Source organism: Lissotriton helveticus, chromosome 4_2, assembly GCF_964261635.1.
Source record: "Lissotriton helveticus chromosome 4_2, aLisHel1.1, whole genome shotgun sequence".
Taxonomy (NCBI): domain Eukaryota; kingdom Metazoa; phylum Chordata; class Amphibia; order Caudata; family Salamandridae; genus Lissotriton; species Lissotriton helveticus.
The window spans coordinates 71,151,423-71,158,922 of NC_136064.1; positions in this window are offsets into that span (position 1 = coordinate 71,151,423).

Sequence of the window (7,500 nt, forward strand, 5' to 3'; positions counted from 1 at the left end):
ACGGGGCTCCACCAGTGCCCGTGGAGGCTCTCCCCAGCCTGGCTAGGGTTCGGAAGGTGGGACCGGGCCCGGGGCTTGAGCTGCGGCCGTCCGGCCCTGGGGTGCGCGAGCCCCCCGTCTCGCAGGCCATCAGAGGGTCAGGGCGCTGGGGTCAGGGCTCCACCGGGGCCCGGGGAGGCTCTCCCCAGCCTGGCTAGGGTTCGGAAGGTGGGACCGGGCCCAGGGCTTGAGCTCCGGCCGGCCAGCCCCGGGGTGCGCGAGCCCCCCGTCCCGCAGGCCACCAGAGGGTCCGGGTGCTGGGGACGGGGCTCCACCAGTGCCCGTGGAGGCTCTCCCCAGCCTGGCTAGGGTTCGGAAGGTGGGACCGGGCCCGGGGCTTGAGCTGCGGCCGGCCAGCCCTGGGGTGCGCGAGCCCCCCGTCTCGCAGGCCATCAGAGGGTCAGGGCGCTGGGGTCAGGGCTCCACCGGGGCCCGGGGAGGCTCTCCCCAGCCTGGCTAGGGTTCGGAAGGTGGGACCGGGCCCAGGGCTTGAGCTCCGGCCGGCCAGCCCCGGGGTGCGCGAGCCCCCCGTCCCGCAGGCCACCAGAGGGTCCGGGTGCTGGGGACGGGGCTCCACCAGTGCCCGTGGAGGCTCTCCCCAGCCTGGCTAGGGTTCGGAAGGTGGGACCGGGCCCGGGGCTTGAGCTCCAGCCGGCCAGCCCCGGGTTGCGCGAGCCCCCCGTCCCGCAGGCCACCAGAGGGTCCGGGTGCTGGGGACGGGGCTCCACCAGTGCCCGTGGAGGCTCTATCTCCCCAGCCTGGCTAGGGTTCGGAAGGTGGGACCGGGCCCGGGGCTTGAGCTCCAGCCGGCCAGCCCCGGGTTGCGCGAGCCCCCCGTCCCGCAGGCCATCAGAAGGTCCGGGCGCTGGGGGCGGTGCTCCACCGGTTCCAGGGGAGGCTCTCCCCAGCCTGGCTAGGGTTCGGAAGGTGGGACCGGGCCTGGGGCTTGTGCTCCGGCCGGCCGGCCCTGGGGTGCGCAAGCCCCCCGTCCCACAGGCCACCAGAGGGTCCGGGCGCTGGGGACGGGGCTCCACCGGGGCCCGGGGAGGCTCTCCCCAGCCTGGCTAGGGTTTGGAAGCTGGGACCTGGCCCGGGGCATGAACTCCATCTGGCAGGCCCCGAGGGTGCTGGAGCCCCCTGTCCTGCAAGGCAGTCGAGGGTCTGGGCGCTAGGATCCCTCTGGGCCTGGGGAGGCATTCCCCGGCCTGGCTAGGGTTCGGAACATGGGACCGTGCCTGGGGCTTGAACTCTGTCCGGCAGGTCCCGGGGTGCTGGAGCCCCCGTCCTGCAAGCCAGCCGAGGTTCCGGGCGCTGGGGACCATCGGGGCCTGCAGAGGCTCTCCCTGGCCTGGGGGTAGGGTTTGGAAGCTAAGCCCCAAGCCCGCCATGAGCCGGATGCCGTTTAGGCCCCGGTCGAGCGGGCGAGTGGATTTGTGGAGCCCTGGCCCCAGCCAAGCAGGTTCAGAGCCTCCCCGTGCCGGACTGACGCACCTGAGGGCCCACCGGAGGTCATGCCCGGGCCCCGGCAGCGCATGGGCAGCATATCCCCAGACCTGGTGACCTGGCAGACTGGGACCTGCTGGCACCCTGGCCCTGCCGAGCCCCAGTTCTCTCCCAGGGCTCCACAAATGCGACGACCAGATGGCCGAACTTCCCTGGAAGTCCCGATGAGGTGCCATTTGCCTCCCAGATCCCAGCGAGGGCTCCAGGAGGTCGGGTACTTTCACGCTTTGGGTCCCCTCTGTCACCTCGCGTGCAGAGTTTACAAGAAAGGAGGGTATTTTCCCTCCGGATTACTAGGGACAGGGTACGCCCGGACGCCCCTCCAAGGCTGGTGGTTCTCTGCCATGGGGACCAGATAGGCTATGCCTGGGTAACACCTCCCTAGGCCACCCGTGGCTTCCTTCCGCCAGGCCGACGGCATGTCAAATTGCCCAGGACGGGCTCCATGCGTCTCGGGCATTCGTCCCCCGGGCGTCCGGGGCTCCATCCAGGCTGACGGTATGGCAGAGTGCCCGGGTCGGGCTCCATGGTTTTCACGGTGGTCCTCCCCTGGGTGTCTGGGGGCTCCAGGCCGAAGGCATGGAAAAGTGCCCAGGACGGGCTCCATGCGTCCCGGGCATTCGTCCCCCGGGCGTCCGGGGCTCAATCCAGGCTGACGGTATAGCAGAGTGCCCGGGTCGGGCTCCATGGTTTTCACGGTGGTCCTCCCCTGGGTGTCTGGGGGCTCCAGGCCGAAGGCATGGAAAAGTGCCCAGGACGGGCTCCATGCGTCCCGGGCATTCGTCCCGGGACGGGGACGGGGACAGGGACAGGGTCGGGAGAGTCCAGGCGGCTTCACTTCCGTGTCCAGCCATCTGATCGCCCAGATTCCCTCGGCCATCTGGTCGCCCGGATCCCCTCGGGCATCTGGTCGCCCGCAACGCTTTCCTATAAGGGCGACCAGATGGCCGAACTTCCCTGGAAGTCCCGATGAGGTGCCATTCGCCGCCCGGATCCCAGCGAGGGCTCCAGGAGGTCGGGTACATTCGCGCCTTGGGTCCCCTCTGTCACCTCGCGTGCACAGATTACAAGAAAAGGGGGTAATTTTCCTCCGGATTACTAGGGAGAAGGGTACGCCCGGACACCCCTCCGAGGCTGGCGGTTCTCTGCCATGGGGACCAGATGGGCTATGCCTGGGCAACACCTCCCTAGGCCACCCGGGGCTTCCTTCCTCCAGGCCAACCGCATGTCAAATTGCCCAGGACGGGCTCCATGGCTCCTGGGCAGTCGTCACCCGGGCGTCCGGGGCTCCATCCAGGCTGACGGCATGGAAAAGTGCCCAGGACAGGCTCCATGCGTCCCGGGCATTCATCCCCCGGGCGTCCGGGGCTCCATCCAGGCTGACGGCATGGCAGAGTGCCCGGGTCGTGATCCATGGTTTCCAGGGATGTCCTCCCCTGGGTGTCTGGGGGCTCCAGGCCGAATGCATGGAAAAGTGCCCAGGACGGGCTCCATGCGTCCCGGGCATTCGTCCCCTGGGCGTCCGGGGCTCCATCTAGGCTGACGGTATGGCAGAGTGCCCGGGTCGGGCTCCATGGTTTTCACGGTGGCCCTCCCCTGGGTGTCTGGGGGCTCCAGGCCGAAGGCACGGAAAAGTGCCCAGGACGGGCTCCATGCGTCCCGGTCACTCGTACCCCGGACGTCCGGGGCTCCATCCAGGCTGACGGCATGGCAGCGTGCCCGGGTCGGGCTCCATGGGTCCCGGGCAGCCCTCCCCTGGGCGTCCGGGGCTCCCACCTCCAGGCAGACGGCATGTCAAAGTGCCCAGGACGGGCTCCATGAGTCTGGGACAGTCCTCCCCCGGGCGTCTGGGACACCCGTCTCCATGAGGCCAACGGCATAGGCAAAGTACCCAGGACGGGCTCCATGGGTCCCGGGCAGACCTCTCCCCGGGCATCCGGGGCTCCCACCTCCAGGCCGACGGAATGTCAAAGTACCCAGGACGGGCTCCATGGGTCCCGGGCAGCTTCCCCCGGGCGTCCGGGGCACCCACCTCCAGGCCGACGGCATGTCAAAGTACCCAGGACGGGCTCCACGGGTCCCGGGCATTCCTCCCCCCAGGTCGTCCGGGCCCTAGAGCTCCGGTGGTCCAACCTGCGCCTGAGGCCCAGCCGGGGTCCAAGAGCCCTGCCTTGCGTGGGCAGGAAGTCAGGAACCCTACCGCGAAGGCTTGGGATGGATGGGGAGCTGGGAGTCCTTTCGATCCCGGCCATCTGGTCGCCCGCGATGCTTTCCAATGGGGCGACCAGATGGCTGGGCTTCCCTGGAAGTCCCGATGAGGTGCCATTCGCCTCCCGGATCCCAGCTAGGGCTCCATGAGGTCGGGTTCTTTTACGCCTTGGGTCCCCTCTGTCACCTCGCGTGCACGGATTGCAAGAAAGGGGGGTAATTTCCCTCCGGATTACTAGGGGCAGGGTACGCCCGGACACCTCTCCAGGGCTGGTGGTTCTCTGCCCGGGGGACCAGATAAGATATGCCTGGGCAACACCTCCCCCGGGCGTCTGGGGGCTCCATTCTCCGGGCCAACGGCATGGCTCAATGCCCAGGACGGGCTCCACGTGTCCCGGACAGACCGCCCCTGGGCGTCCGGGGCACCCATCTCCAGGAGGCCAATGGGATGGCAAAGTACCCGGGAAGGGCTCCACGGGTCCCGGGCAGCCTTCCCCCGGGCGTCCGGGGCTCCCACCTCCAGGCCGACGGCATGTCACACTGCCCAGGACGGGCTCCATGGGCCCCGGACAGACCTCCCCCCGGGCGTCCGGGGCACCCATCTCCAGGAGGCCAACGGGATGGCAAAGTACCCGGGAAGGGCTCCACGGGTCTCGGGCAGCCTTCCCCCGGGCGTCCGGGGCTCCCACCTCCAGGTCGACGGCATGTCACACTGCCCAGGACGGGCTCCATGGGCCCCGGACAGACCTCCCCCGGGCGTCCGGGGCACCCATCTCCAGGAGGCCAACGGGATGGCAGAGTAACCGGGAAGGGCTCCACGGGTCCCGGGCAGCCTTCCCCCGGGCGTCCGGGGCTCCCACCTCCAGGCCGACGGCATGTCACACTGCCCAGGACGGGCTCCATGGGCCCCGGACAGACCTCCCCCGGGCGTCCGGGGCACCCATCTCCAGGAGGCCAACGGGATGGCAGAGTAACCGGGAAGGGCTCCATGGGTCCCGGGCAGCCCTCCCCCGGGCGTCCGGGGCTCCCACCTCCAGGCCGACGGCATGTCACACTGCCCAGGACGGGCTCCATGGGCCCCGGACAGACCTCCCCCGGGCGTCCGGGGCACCCATCTCCAGGAGGCCAACGGGATGGCAGAGTAACCGGGAAGGGCTCCATGGGTCCCGGGCAGCCCTCCCCCGGGCGTCCGGGGCTCCCACCTCCAGGACGAAGGCATGTCAAAGTGCCCAGGGCGGGCTCCACGGGCCCCGGGCAGCCCTCCCCCCGGGCGTTCGGGGCACACATCTCCAGGAGGCCAACGGCATTGGCAAAGTACCCGGGAAGGGCTCCACGGGTCCCGACCAGGCTTCCCACGGGCGTCCCGGGCACCCTCCTCCAGGCCGACGGCATGTCAAAGTGTCCAGGACGGGCTCCATGGGTCCCGGGCAGCCCGCTCCCGGGCTCCCACCTCCAGGCCGACGGCATGTCAAAGAGCCCAGGACGGGATCCATGGGTCCCGGGCAGCTTCCCCCGGGCGTCCGGGGCACCCACCTCCAGGCCGACGGCATGTCAAAGAGCCCAGGACGGGATCCACGGGTACCGGGCAGTCCTCCCCCGGGCGTCCGGGGCTCCCATCTCCAGGCCAACGGCATGGCTCAATGCCCAGGACGGGCTCCATGGGTCCCGCGCAGGCCTCCCCCGGACGCGTCCGGGGCAACCATCTCCATGAGGCCAACGGCATTGGCAAAGTACCCGGGAAGGGCTCCACGGGTCCCGGGCAGGCCTCCCCCGGGCGTCCAGGGCACCCACCTCCAGGCCGACGGCATGTAAAAGTGCCCAGGACCAGTTCCACGGGTCCCGGGCAGTCCTCCCCCGGGCGTCCGGGGCTCCCTTCCCCGGGCCAAAGCATTCCAGAGTGCCCAGGACGGGCTCCACGGGTCCCGGGCGTCCAGGGCTCCCTTCCCCGGGCCAACGGCTTGTCAGAGTGCCCAGGACGGGCTACGGGCCCCGGGCGTCCGGGGCACCCTTCCCCGGGCCAGCGGCATGTCAGAGTGCCCAGGACGAGTTCCACGGGACCCGGACGTCCGGGGCTCCCTTCCCCGGGCCAACGGCATACAGGAGTGCCCAGGACGGGGTCCACGGGTCCCGGTCGTCTGGGGCTCCCTTCCCCGGGCCAACAGCTTGTCAGAGTGCCCAGGACGGGCTCCACGGGTCCCGGGCAGTCCTCCCCCCGGGCCAACAGCAGGTCAGAGTGCCCAGGACGGGCTCCACGGGTCCCGGGCAGCTCCATGCCCAAACCCATTTGAAAACCCGCCGCAGCGAAGGGGTTATAGGCGGCCATCTATTCGAATGCACAAATGCATGCTGTGACATCGCATTCCTTTACAGCGAGATGCCTTGGCATCGCAAGTCAGTAGATCAACTTGATCTAGAGGACACACAAACTAAAGGCATAATACAATCTATTTTTCAAACTCCAACCTGCGCAACAGGAGGGAAAGTGTTGATATACTAGCCCCTTCAGTGCTAACGACGGCTCCTGCTCGTCACGATTCCAGTAGGGAAGGTGTTGGTACATTCCTTATGTTGGAGCGCCATCTAGAGCAAGTCCGGTAGATAATGTGTTTGCAATAGTAGCGCGCAATGCTTTCCAATGGGGCGACCAGATTGCCGGGCTGACATGGAAGGCCTGAGGTCCAGGGGAGGGCGGCCTCCCCATCCCGGGCGCTGTCCTTGGTCCTGCTGCGTGGCAGGGTGCCCGGGACGGGGTCCTGGAGGGCCCGGGGAGGCTTCCCCTGCGCCTCCGGGCTTGGGAGCCCAGGCTGGGTCCAGGGGCCCGGCCGGGCCCCGGGTCGGGTGCCACGGCCCTGGGCCCTGTCTCCCAGCCTGCCGCACTGCCAAGGGCCCGGAAAGGGGTTCCGGTGTGCCCGGGGAGCCTCCCCTTGCTTGGCTGGGTTCAGGAGCAGTGGCTAGGGCCCCTGAGGGCCCGGGGAGGGCGGCCTCCCCACCCCGGGCTCTGTCCTTGGTCCTGCTGCGTGGCAGGGTGCCCGGGACGGGGTCCGGAGGGACCGGGGAGGCGTCCCATGCACCTCCGGGCTTGGGAGCCCCGGCTGCGTCCAGGGGCCCGGCCGGGCCCCGGGTCGGTTTCTCCGGCCCTGGGCCCTGTCTCCCAGCCTGCCGCACTGCCAAGGGCCCGGGAAGGGGTTCCGATGTGCCCGGGGAGCCTCCCCTTGCTTGGCTGGGTTCAGGAGCAGTGGCTAGGGCCCCTGAGGGCCCGGGGAGGGCGGCCTCCCCACCCCGGGCTCTGTCCTTGGTCCTGCTGCGTGGCAGGGTGCCCGGGACGGGGTCCGGAGGGACCGGGGAGGCGTCCCATGCACCTCCGGGCTTGGGAGCCCCGGCTGCGTCCAGGGGCCCGGCCGGGCCCCGGGTCGGTTTCTCCGGCCCTGGGCCCTGTCTCCCAGCCTGCCGCACTGCCAAGGGCCCGGGAAGGGGTTCCGGTGTGCCCGGGGAGCCTCCCCTTGCTTGGCGGGGTTCAGGAGCAGTGGCTAGGGCCCCTGAGGGCCCGGGGAGGGTGGCCTCCCCACCCCGGGCTCTGTCCTTGGTCCTGCTGCGTGGCAGGGTGCCCGGGACGGGGTCCGGAGGGACCGGGGAGGCGTCCCATGCACCTCCGGGCTTGGGAGCCCCGGCTGCGTCCAGGGGCCCGGCCGGGCCCCGGGTCGGTTTCTCCGGCCCTGGGCCCTGTCTCCCAGCGTGCCGCACTGCCAAGGG